A 14538-nucleotide genomic window follows, 5' to 3' on the forward strand; every position below is an offset into this window, starting at 1 on the left:
CTAGTCCATTTGGTTCTGACCTGGCTTGTCAACAATGTTGTACTTCTGCATCGTACTCCACTCCAATTCAGAGCATACTAGTACCCATTTTAGGGAACCAAGTCTGAGGGCCAAAACCTGCGTGTCGGATGCAGCTAAGCCCAAACCTCTCTGGGGTTTCCCTGGTGAATACTGCCTGCAGGTTAGACTCCGCTCCTCAGTACTAGGTCTCACCAATCCCGACCGGTTAGTATCCAATATCTATCTTGTGACAGCCAGGTAATAAATTAAATGAATTCCAGTGCTCATCATATAATGCAGTATTCTAGTTACCACCATACAATATAATCCTCTCATCATTAATTACAGTAATCATTACTGAAATATTATTAACACTACTAGAATTATCAAATCAACCCATTCAAAATTAAAATTAACCCCTTTAAAATGACTAGCACCCTCAATATTAATTAATCCCCACCTCATCCATTAACCATACATGTTTATTAATTCCATGATTACCTCACTCAATCTCATCAAAAGAACTCCTTCATCTTAATTAACCATGTGATGAGCTGATGCCATTATATTGTTTGTTCACATACCTTTAGTCTAGCCCATGTCCCTTATATTATTAGTACAATTTAAAAGACTGATTGGTGATAAGGTTAAACTGTTTTGTCCATTATTGAGTTATTTTGGATATAGAAATGTGATGTCATACATCAATGCAATAGGACATTTCTTAGCCATGTGGCTCCACTCACAAGCCACTGCATCATGTAATCTGAAGATACACCAGCAAGCCAAGACTCCACCCTTGCAATAGACTCAGATATGCAGTATCTACTCTCTGAAAGGGAGTGTCAGCCCTGGTGTTAAGCCAAGCCCCGTAGTCAATCTGATAAATTAGTCATTGCTCCAAGAGAAGATTTTGGAATGCAGTGGCACCATATCCCTGGGGGAGAGAGTATGTTATCATCCATAACAACCATAATCATTCAGTCCATTTATTTGAAAAATCCTATTGTTACCCTTTTGCCTGCATCTCATTGTAGAGGCAGTCAGTCCCACACATCCTTGGCAGTTATAGTTTATACTTCAGTGTGTTTAGTTGGTCCTGATCCTGTCACTCTGTGTCCTGGAATACTTCTACTAGCCTGTGCTGGGTTTGTCGATAGCCTAGTCTTTGTGGCTATTCATTATAGCTATTCAGGCTCTGAGCAACTGTTACTCTGTTTGCCCCTGCTGCATTTACCATCTGCAGGCTACTTCACCAATAGCCCTGCTCAGCAACTGTATTTGTCCAGATATGATTGTCTGGTTGCTTCTGTCCAGCTCTGTGATTTACCTTTTCTGGCCCTGATTCCATGGTTTACTATTGAGGCCCCATAGCAATTGCACTACCTGCACCCACTATATCCATAGGCAAGCTAATAGTATAAGAGTAACTGAAGTGGAGAAAGAGACAAGGCAAAGGAGTATGGTTTAAATGGATTGTGGTAGGAAGGAGCAAAATGATGGAGAGGTTTGCCCAAGAGAGCTCCTGATAATTGTCCCTACTGTACAGAGGGTTAAGACATGGTGGCATCCTAAGTACCTACTCTAAGGGAACAATGGGCAGTTGTTATAGGCAGAAGCCCTTCGTAGTGTGAATCTAGGGGTTTTATACAAATTCAGGAGTATCATAACTTTATAACTGGCCACACATCACTGGAAGCAGATTCCAGCTGATGGTTACAACCGTGCAAAACCCTGCTAAAATACTGGTGAATCAGATCTAGACCTTGGGAAAATTTACTAAGTGGCAGGTTCTAAACCCCGACAGTTTGGTGGCGGTTTCTAAAGGACACCCAAACCACTAACTAGTAACTTTAGCCCTGTTCTATTTCTAAAATGTGTTTTGATGGTGGCTTTGCAGTTTTGGCCTTTTAAATCTGTGGATAGCAAAACCACCACCAAACTGCTGGGGTTTAGAACCTGCCTCTTAGTATATTTTGTCCCCTGTCTCAAGTTGTTCAAAACTTGTCTATACAGTTAAAAGCACATTGTTATTGGTTGTGAAAATTACAATCAGTTGACAATGTATGTGTGACACCAGCCAAGAAGCCCCCAAGTATAGGTTGTATCTATCCTTGTCATGCCTGTGAAGTGCACCCTATGCCATCCCAGGGCATAGCATGACAAAGTCCATCCAGATAAAGGGGATCTACAGTAGCAACTACCCTCTTGGCTATTGCTATTGATAGTATCTTGTGCCTCAGTGGCACCCATAGTATGTTGAGCACATAACAGAAAAGAAATATGCCTGCGCTCGGTTTTACCCATATCATACATGGTACCAGCAGCATGGCAATATTAATACCATATATGTATACAAAACAGAAAAACTTTTGCTATCGACGCTAACAATAATATACTGCAAATTTGTGTGTGTGCAGCAAATAAAACAAAGGGGATTTTGTCATGATTTGATCAAAGCACTTAACCCTGCAGCCCAGCATCAAGGGACCCCATTTTTCTGCAGTATATTATTGTTAGCGCCGATAGCAAAAGTTTTTCTGGTATGTTGAGCACATGCTGGAGGTGATTACATATCTCAGAACAGTTTACAGCTGCACTTCAGTTCTTTGTCATGTCCCATTATAAGACATAGCTCTAAAGGCAGACTGCTTATTAAGCATGCTACACCCAGCATTGTCCTGCGAGCTGCACACTAATCCTGGGCACGTGTTGTGATTACTGCATGTCCTTTGTACAACAGATTCTTCCTTGATACCTTGATTTCTTTATGTTTGGAGCTCTCATTGTGTGTAGAGAGCATTACCATTTAGGAATCTGTCCATTTTCCCAGCATTTCCCTGCAGTTGCATTAGTTCAGATTTTGGAACTAGCTAAAGACAATTAACTCATTATCTAAACCATCTATTGAAGCAACCAAGACAGAGATGAAATGCGGGGAAGGGGGGTGATGACGCTGATATGTGAGGATGTGAAGATGATGACACTTGGGGATGTTAATACATGGAAAAAAAGATGTCATATGGGCAGCATTAGGCATTCTCCCACCTGTAAAGCAATGTGGAAGAAGTCTCACTAGATGCATTGGGGGCCCCCAAAATGTTGCTGTGGGGCCCACTAAGATCTAATTACACCTCTGAGCTCATCCATATACTGAGTACTGAATCATCTCCCACCAGCGACTCATCACTGCATGCTACATCAAGCTTCAATGAGTTTCCTCACCTATGCCCCTGTTATTACTATTACCCAGTCATGTGTTACACTATAGTAATGTTAGCTGATATGTACTGTACTGATACTGTTATAGGGAAATATTTCTATGTTTACCCTGTATAGTGCCATGGACACTTTGTGACACCTTATAAATTAATAATAATAATATTAGTAAATAAATGAAAAAATCATTACCTATGTATACTCTAAGGGGTCAATCCAATTAGGTGTGAATTGCGAGTAGCAAGTTTGTTTCAGTGAAACTCGATGCCATTGCACAAAAGCGTGTACCTGAGAATTTTCTAATCCAAATAAAAATGCCTATTTGTGGTAGTCGCAGCGGAGGTTTGCAAATTGACTGCCAAATGAGATGTGAGAGAAGTGCATAAAAAAGTGGGGAGACCATCCTGGACCCCCCAAAATTGATAATTTTATTATCAGGACAGTATAGAAGGCTGTTTGTAGGTATTAGCAAAGTACTGAATGTTTTTTAATGGTATCAAATGGCTGATTTGTGCCTTTTTCAAAAAAGGCAAAACATTTTTTTAAAAATATTTTTTTGTTTAATCTCAAACAAATTAAATGAAAAATGCAAAATAAACTAGGAAAAAAGGTGATTTGGGCTACTTTGACGGCACTTTGAAAAATAATAATATTTTTATGTTTTTTCAATTTTTTAATTAAAAAATATTGTAATTAAATTTGGGGTGCCTACTTTGAGGGCACTTTAAAAATTGTAAAAAAGTAATAAAAAAAAATATTTTTTAATTAAAAAATACTATCATTAAATTTGGGATGCCTACTTTAAGGACACTTTAAAAAATTGTAAAATATTATTAAACAAATATTTTTCAAATAAAAACATACTGTGATTAAATTTGGGGTGCCTAAACTAACAATAAAGTTGATTGGGGTAATTTGAGGCCATTTTTTTAACACCAAAACATGACTAATTAAGCTAATTGTTAACTTCCACTTGCCTAATTAGTCATTAGCGGTGGTGTCCAAGGGGTTCAACATGGTGTCCCGACATTTTAACCTTAAAATAAAGATTTTCCTTTCTATCTCTCTCCCTCAGGGAGATGAAATGGAAAAATGTGAACTCACTCTTCAGTGCGAGTTGCTAATTGCATTGTGAATTCGAAGAGAAAACTGCAATTTGCACCTAATTGAATTGACCCCTGAATTTAATTTCATACAAAATGAAATTGATATGCATCTGACAAGCCATGTATTGACATATGTTCTGTTGAAAGTTTACAAGGACTGCAGGATTATACTTGTTATTGCAAAGATCGTGCAGTCACCATTGGTTGTGCAAATTTACTACTACTGATAGAAGTAATGCATTGTCCTTCTGCAGGGGAATCTTCATTAAAATTTTGGAAATTCTACACTTTGCTACAGCAGACATCTGTTGCTCTAAATAGTTAGCTGCATTGGTTTCTTGCTAGAGTGCATATATAGTGGACAATTCTTATTTATTTAATTATTTTACATTTATTGCCCTTGATGCTTAAAAAGCTTAGGGATCTAAAAGCATCCCACTTTGGCATGTAGCAATTCCCAGATTATATTTATTGCAAAATGAAATTGCTTCTAAGAACCCACTATGATTTCCAGAATGGATGACCAAAATTCACTTGTCAATGTCACCCTTAAGTGCTTATTTTTGCTCATAGACCAACCACACATACTTGAGGGACCTGATCCAGTGAAAGAACACAACAGCTACTGAGGTAATTCCTTTCATACAGTTTTTACAATGATGAAACACTGCCCCTTACTGAAGTTTGGATTTTTTCAACTTGATGCATCTGGGTGTAAGATCACAATGGTATGCAGATTGTTGTTACCCGTAACATTCATGAACTAATTGCTAAGTGAAAAAATAAAGATTTTCATTCCCCAAATAATGTTACCTCTTAATAATTTATTGCAAATAATGGTCAATGTATAATAAAAAGTGGTTTGTGTTTTAATTGCAGTTCTATGTTTTCAGTGCAAACCAGGGGCTTATCTATAATGGGTGTAGGGTGTGTGGTATACACAGGCCCCTGGGTCCAGGGGGGGCCAACACCGCACACCCTGCACCCATTTATTAAATACTTACCTCTGCGGAGTCCTGCATTGGTGGTACCATACCTCTACAAATTGCCTGGAAAATGCCCGCCTTGGCCATTTTCCCGGTGTTCTGTGAACAGTGAGGTGATCTGCGCATGTGCAGTAGACTCTGGCATAGCACTAGAGTCTACTCTAGTGCCCAAAGTCTGCGGCACTCAGTGTGCTGCTGGCAGCCAGGTGGAGAGGAGGGGCCCCCAGATGGAGACTGCACACGGGCCCCCTCCTCTCCTAATACACTCCTGGTGCAAACTGTACTTGCCTAATTTTCTTTTTTATCCCCTACAGTAGAAACCCAGAGAGGAGATGCAGTTGACAGCTGAAGGGTTTGGGCCAGGTGCCTCTGTCATTAGACCTCATCCTTCATGGCATAATACCAGGAATTGTGGGTCTATTAGCAGGGGGCAGAGCAAAAAGCAGGTAATTCTTATATAATTGTATCATATTGACCCTGCCCCCTCCATATAGACCTGAGAATTGCAGCATTATACTTCCCATCCTGCCCAGTTTACAAGGAAGTGGGTGGGATGCATGTGGACCACACGCTCTTTTTCATGAACATTTGGGAGTCTCCCAGATGTTCTGGGAGACTAAGTATGGTTCAGTAACAACAATCCCTTGTAATGTTTGCAGTGCATATAGACCTACAGTAGGGGCTGTATTCACTAAAATTCAGGTTTTTAGAAGTGGAGCTGTTGACCATAGCAACCAATCAGATTTAACTTTTCATTTATTTACACCTTCTAGAAGATAATAGCTAGAATCTGATTGGTTGCTATGGACAACATCTCCACTTCTAAAAACCCACACTTTAGTAACTATACCCCTTAGAGAGAGCTATGTGAGTGGCTGACTGCAATTCCCCTTAATGTTTACAATGTCTATAGTCCTTGTAATATAATGTGTATATCCATACTGCATATGAAACTGCCATAGTGTCAGGGTAGTTTGTGGTCAATTGTATTTGCTTTTTAACAATTATATTGATAGAAATGTTGAAATATATCAAGGGTTTTAACAAGGTACAGGAGGGAAACATTCTTCAAAGGAAGAGTAGCATTAGAACACGAGGACATTCAGTGACACTGGGTTCAGGGGAAAATTAGGAAAAAATTACTTCATAGAAATAGTAGTGGATAAGTGGAGTAGCCACCAATCAGTGTTGGTAGAGGCTAATACAGTAGAGCAATATTTAAACATGCTTGGGATAGACATAAAAATATCCTTACAAAAACAATAACATGCCCCCTTCCTCCCACAGACAACCCTTAGGCTTTGGGTTTCGAGGAAATAGTTATTATTATTATTATTGTTAGACTTTATCAGGCACCACAGGTGGACCGCAGTACTGTACAGAGGGGAAACAAAAAAAAAGTACAATACAGTAAACCGTACAATATATTGACAATACTTCCCGGTATGAGTCAGAAACTTCTTCTATAGAGTCATTGTTTTCTTTATCACAAATATTTATACATAAATTTAGATCAATAACTTACAGAGAACAACAAATATGTTAGTTGTAGTACAGCTAGACAAAAGAACATGGCTGGAATCTTAGTGTGATAATCTCAATATATACTGTAATTGTACTGAAATAAAATTACTATTTACTGAGATATATTTACAATGTGGTAACATCAACTGAATAAATACATAAAACATTAAAATGACTGAATATTATGTGACAATCTTATATAAAAAATTAATTGATCTGTTTGTTTGTCTGTCCGGTTATGCATTTGGAAACCCCTGCACCTATTGGGGTGAAACCAATGCAAGGTGGTCCAGTTGGATATTGGCTGGGTTGTAGTGGGGTTAGGGTCCTGGTTGGACTCCTGTTGGTGTATGCTGGGCAGAACTTTGACCCGGGGAGTCTGTTCTGAGCCTTCCACTGGATGGATTTGGACAAAAACTTCACAGAGTGGTAATATTGAATCCCAGAAGACATACAAGGGTTTTGAGGTCCTGGATGGACCTCCCATTGGTGTACACTGGGCAGAACTTTGACCCGGGGAGCCTGTTCTGGGACTTCCACTGGATGGATTTAAATGAAAACTTCACAGAAGGGTGGCAATTTGTCTGAGATGCCTGGCAATTGGTCTAGGATCTATCTTAATAAATTGAAGATTAGTTCACAGTCGGACCTCCCATTGGTGTTCGCTGGGCAGAACTTTGACCCAGGGAGCCTGTTCTGTGCCTTCTACTGGATGGTTTTGGATGAAAACTTCACAGAGGGGTGGCAATTGGGCAGGAATGCCTAACTTATTCATTTAAAGAATTAAACCCAAGCAACGCCGGGTACTTCAGCAAATATTTAATATATGTATTATATGTATTACAATGAAACCATTTTTATTAGACGGTTTATTAATTTCCTAAAAGCTTTTTTTACATCCCTGTTTCTAAAGGTATAAATAAAAGGGTTAATCATAGGTGTAAATGCTGTGTACATAAAAGCAAGATATTTGTCATAATGGTTTCCTTTTGGTTTGACATATACAATGGTGCCTGTTCCATAAAATAGGCCAGCTACGATGAGATGAGTTGAACAAGTGGAAAGTGCTTTCTGTTTTCCTTCCTCACTCTTTATCTTATAAACAGTCATTATTATGTGGATGTAAAGTCCTATGATTGTAATAAAAGTCAAAGCACCATTTAATATAGCAACTGCACTTGTAGATATAGTGCTAATAAAGGGATCAGAACAAGCCAAGTTCTGCAGTGGAGCCAAGTCACAGAAGAAGTGGTCGATCACATTAGGACCACAGAATTCCAGCTGTGCTGTGATAACGACAGGGACAAAAATAGTAGCAAATCCAATTATCCATGGTAAAAGAGCCAACTTTAAACAAAAAGTAGGTGTCATTATAGCTAAGTAGTGTAAGGGATTATTAATAGCCAGATGTCGGTCAAAGACCATTACTACAAGAAGGTAACATTCAGTTGCACCCAAGGAAAGGAATACATATATTTGAGTGAAGCATTCATTAAAATAAATAATATTATTAGCTGCAAATAAATTGGCTAAAAGTTTTGGGACAATGATAGACACAAGCATAATTTATAAAATAGAGAATACACAAATAAAAAAATAAATGACAGTATGAAGAGAAGGTTCTACTCTAACGAGGACAATGACAGTAACATTACCCATTATACATGTAATGTAGGTCAGTAGAAAAACAAAGACAAGTAGATTCTCAAATTGGTGCAATTCATTAAAAGCCAATAAAATAAAATATTTGACCACAGTTTTGTTAGTTTCCAACATGTTTCTGATAAGAAAAAGTACCTGGGTGAAAAAGGTCAGGTTCCACAATTAATATGTAAAGAATGAATATTAAATATTTGTCATTTGTATGCCTTTATTCCAATATTTAACTAAATACAAAGCAGTTATATTTTATACTATACTGTACCTTATATTCCAGAAGTCAACTTTTAGTTTTGCAACCAACATGTAATTTTACTACTAATGTTTTTTATGTAATGTTATCATAATGATTATTATTATTATTATTATTATTACTATCATAGTCATCATCATTAACAGTATACATTATATAATTCATATAAAACAACAGAAATTGCATTTAACCCCTATGTTGAGACCATTTCTTGATGTTTGCTCTCACCACAGACCAACATCAATATCAGTATTTTTTTTCCAGAAGACATTGCATTGTTTTGGTTCTTCTAACATGGCAATTAAAATTTTACCAAAATTGGTAAACATATTTTTTTTTAATTGAAATTACAAGTAAGTGAACTAAAAGTAGATGTGTTTTATTTTTTTTATAAACCTCACGGAGAGGGGCTATAATGTGCCCTCACCCATCTGTGGAATTTTTTTTCCATAGCATAGGGTGGTATTGGTAGGTGATCATCTGTGGAAATCTCAGATTTTTCATTAGAACAAAGTTTTATTGTTTGGTGACCTCAGGTTATTACTTGACAATAGTTGCTAAGGGGACACATAATTGGAAAGAGGGAACTCCACTCTGTAAAATATAGGTGTCCTAAGTTTATAGGAGCAATTATGGGGGTAAAAGGTCACATCTATAAATGGAAAATGTATATTTTCTGTAGAGCAAGGTAATATCATCAGTTAAACCCAGGTTATAATCATAACATAGCTGGAAGGGGGACACATCATTTCAAAGAGGGGATGTACAATGTGTGCAGATTGTATTATGGGGGTGATAGGACATGTATGTTTTCTGTAGTGTAGGGTGATGTTGTATAGTGGTGGATGCTGCTGCATCTCCTCTTGCACCTGTTGCCAGAGTCGCTTCTCAGATAATATGCAAATGCTGATATCAGCCTTGCCCTAGTTCAGTAACCTGTGCCCGAATGTGCAAGCACCAAGATGCCCACTTTCAGTGCATGATGTAACATCACCAGTGATTCTTGACAAGCCACCATTGGCACAAAATCGCTTGCACCATATAAACTTGCACCAGCTCTGCATCTGACTATGGCCTCTGTGGCTGAGGCTGACAATGCAGCTGCTTTCACTTCTATTGTGTTCAATTCAGGACACCTACTAGGCCCGCCCAGAAATGACCACCACTTTACTGCTCCTGATACCATCTGTCTTGATTGTAACATTGTCTTTGTGTGCACACTCTGTGTAATGCATGCATCATAGGCATTTACTGAACAATTCCTGCATGCGTGGTGGCAACTATGTGAGCATCATCATTGCGTTCTAATAGCATGCACCTCTGAATCAGGCACAAAAAGTTCTAAGTGATGCCATCATTTGAAATAGTGCAGTATAAGGGTTATTATCTGGTGATTACACTGATCGACAGGCAATGACTTTTAGTTTAAAATTGGGGACTCCCCTCTTTCAAACAATGGTGCTCCCACCTTTCTAGGGTCCAGATCTTGGGGAACAGAGCATATATGGTTTTACATTATCTAACTGCATTATAAAGCATATTCTTTTTCACTAATCTCATGTACAGTAATCATACATGCAAGTCAGCATCGCTACATAGAGCCCACAACTCTTCATCACTGATCACTATCGGCTTGGGGTAAGTACATTTTGCTTTATTAATATTGGGTCCTTCGCTACATTTGATGAGTGGGATTCCTGGGGGTCTATTCATTATGTTAATTATAGGACCCCGATAATAAACATGCTAACCCGCCACAACTGCCGAATCAATTAATCCAGAAATAAGCTGTCTCCCCAAATCGCTTCCCTGCTCCTTTCAGAGCAGTGAGACAAGTGCGCATACATGACCTACAAGTCAAGCATGTGCACAAGAGCCCTGACGTCCATTAGAAGGAGCCGGACAGGGGCGGTGGGATTCGAAAGGATCCCTCTTCGCAACCCGGGACTCCTTCCCATAGGAAAGGATGGGGAATGCTCCTGCAGTAAAGCTCAGAAAATATTGTATTTTTGGAGCATGATTAACTGTCCCCCGTACTTGTGTATGGGGACAGCGAGCCATTCCCATAAGCAGGAAATATCTGTGATACTAGTGTATGGGGACAGCGGGCCATTCCGGTAAGCAGGAGAAATCTGTGATACTAGTGTATGGGGACAGCGGGCCATTCTGGTAAGCAGGAGATATCTGTGATACTAGTGTATAGGGACAGCGGGCCATTCTGGTAAGCAGGAGATATCTGTGATACTAGTGTATGGGGACAGCGGGCCATTCTGGTAAGCAGGAGATATCTGTGATACTAGTGTATGGGGACAGCGGGCCATTCTGGTAAGCAGGAGATATCTGTGATACTAGTTTATGGGGACAGCGGGCCATTCTGGTAAGCAGGAGATATCTGTGATACTAGTGTATGGGGACAGCGGGCCATTCCGGTAAGCAGGAGATATCTGTGATATCTCCTGCTTTACCCTTTTGATGAATGGCCCAAAAACTTACTTTCTACACTTGCAGGTGAAAATGTTAATTTTCAACTGCTGTTGAAGACATTAAGTGATGATGAATAGACCACTAGGTCTGCAATGTTACATCATATGTGGATGACACTTTCCTCTTATCTGCAGCAAAGGGGTTACTTAGTTTAGTTCAAGGTAAATAAATAGTAAGAAAAATAACTAAATTGAAATAAGTTGCAATAATTTTAGAAGACAATTGACAATTATACTTTTGTAACTCAAATATACTGTATATATTATTTTTAAACAACAATGACTATGATGTGAGTAGTAGTCAGGAGAGTCGTTACACACAATGCTTGCAACTTCCTTGAGAACTGACATTTAGAAACACTACAAACAATAGAAAGTGATGTATATTCACTTTATTATGATACTTATTGTCATATTATAAATATGGGTTGGGTACGGGATGCCTGTGCTTGGGATCCCAGAGGTCAGAATCCCGATGCTGGTATCCCGACAGGGTTAGAATACTGACACCTGTCGGGAAGTATCCTACCCCTAAATCTAACCCACAGTCTAACCCTACCCCTCCCCTGCCTAATCTGAACCTTCCCTCCACCTGCAGCCTAAACCTAACCTCCCTCCCCACAGCCTAACCCTCCCCCTAGTGCCCAACCCTAACCCCCATACTTACAGTTGGGATGTTGCCAGTCGTGCTGCTGGCATCAGGATTCTGATTATTGTCAGGATTCTGGCACCAGCATTCTCAGTTCCTGCATCCCGACCCTCAGGATTTAAACTACATCCCTGTAAACATACCGAGATCTTACACAGTGCTTATCAAAACTGTGCAAACTGTACAGCATTACTTTAGGACATTTTGTATCTTATTTGACTTGTTATAACGGTCAGTCATACTGGAGAAATAACTGTATTTAGAGATAAGTGTGTGGAGGGGGAAAGCACATAAGGCACATAATGTGTTTTTGTTTAAATAATTACATCCAGTTTAATTTAAATACAAACAAATGTGTGCACTGCTTTAAGTAGACATAAACTAGGTACGATTCTTGTAGATATTGAGCACTGGTTCATACCTACTGTATGTGAGGTTAGTCATCATCTCATCTGCTAAATAAGTGTAAAAAGAACGATATAAAAGTTATCTTCAGCACGCCCTATTTCTCTCATGTTAATGCACATTAACAGAATAACTGTATTTAAAACTTGTGGAAAACGTATTAAAGACACATCACTACAAGTGCCTCAAGCTGTCATACATTTTTATGCAAAAACAAATTTAGGATTGAGCCCTAAAGGTGGAAAAAAAACATAGATCTGAATGTGGAATTTTTTTTTTTTTAAATGTTTCACCTTAACCACTTAGTAACAATATGACTGACCTGCATATCTGAAAATATTTAAACCCAAAATGATTTAAACTCTTCTTCCTTACAACATACAGTATGCTGCTTTTAAGGGAAATCCTATATCATGACTTTGGCTGTTTTTAGCAAATTAAAGAAAACCGAATCCGAACCAAAACACTTGAGGGTGGTTTTTCCAAATCCAAAACTATAACATTTGATGGTGCTTTTGCCAAAACTGAAATCAAAACAGGGGGGTCCATGCACATCTCTAGTTATTGTATTTTATACAATTATTGAAGTCTGTTCATGCTTATTTGCATCACAGTTGTGACGTTAGATGTGACAAGTAGTCTGTGCTTTAGCTAGAATGACACGTAAGCTGGGTACACACTACACAATGTAACATATGATGCCATGGTCATCCCAATTTCACTAAATCGCAGAACACATGATATAGTGTGTACACCCTCGGCGGTCTTCCAAATGACGACACAATGTATTCTATCGGGGGATTATATCTAAGTAATCATTTCTCCTGTACACACTATGGGGTATATTTACTAAAGTGAGAGTTTATAGAAATGGAGATGTTGCCCATAGCAACCAATCAGATTCTAGCTATTATATTTTAGAAGGTGCTAGTTAAATGTTAAGTAGAATATGATTGGTTGCTATGGGCAACATCTCCATTTCTAAAAACTCTCACTTTAGTAAATATACCCCCATGTGTAGTGCTATGTACATACTACATGATGTGTGCCACAGTACATTGCATCATCCCATCTCACGTGCAGCACAGCAGATGAGACGATGCGATGAATGATGGCCGGGAACGATGGATTGTGCATACACACTGTATGATATATTGTACTGATCCACTTAGAGACAATATATTGGAGGATAGATCATATAGTGTGTACCCAGCTTTAGGCTAGTTGTGTATTTAAAATCAAATAAATGACATTGGTTTCTATTTAGCAGAAAACTTAACACTACCTGTTGCTCATTCATAAAATAATGCATTTTTCCATCTGCTACATGGTGCTATAACTGCAAGTAAACCACAAAATAATATTTTTTAAGTAGCTAGTTACTTAGCATTAATTGTAAAGTTATTGTATGGAAAAGTTTACCTTAAGAGCAAACTGAATTTGTTGTATGCATACCTATGTTACAGTGTTATATAATCAAATTAATTATACTTGCAATTTATTGCAAATAAAAAAAATCCTTGTTCATATTAGTCCAAACATTGAAGTTAATATGCCTGAGGTGCAGGTTCTGTTATTTATACCTTAGAAGAGACAATTGGTAAAGGATTTAAAAAAAAATTATTCTGTTGTAGATTCAGCAGCGATAGAGCCATGTAATGTAACTGAACCTTATATACCCATTATTATAATGTGTGCAAAGGCAATATTTTACACAAGGGAGAATTGTTCTCATTGACACCTGAAATAGCTCTCATTATACATTAAATATGGTATTTAATTATGAACCAGTCTTAATAAGGCCCTTATTGGATTTACATTTTTCTCTACCACAGTAAAATTTGTTGAATATTATGGTAGTACTGTGATCTATGAATAATTTAATTGCACTAAATCAAACACTAACAATACATTTGATTACACAAGCATTGTTGTATCCAGTCAAACTGAACCTAGAAATTAATTTACCTTTTATTCTTACCTCATAGAAATACATCTTCATAAATTCCAAACTGGTTAAAATAATGGTACAATTTTTTTTTTACCTTAAATAGTAATATAGTAAGTGAATAGTAGAGATTTTTTTAACCCTCTCGTTTTTGAGTTTTGTTTTCCACAGTGCCACATAATAGAGTGAATATACAGTATATGTGTGTATATATATATATATATATGTATATATATATAATCCAGAACGGGTGGCACTCACATGTAATGTAGACAAATGTTAGGTGCCCTCCGGTGAAGCTCCTCA

Source organism: Taudactylus pleione, unplaced genomic scaffold (assembly GCF_031769625.1).
Source record: "Taudactylus pleione unplaced genomic scaffold, aTauple2 ptg000587l, whole genome shotgun sequence".
NCBI lineage: Eukaryota > Metazoa > Chordata > Amphibia > Anura > Myobatrachidae > Taudactylus > Taudactylus pleione.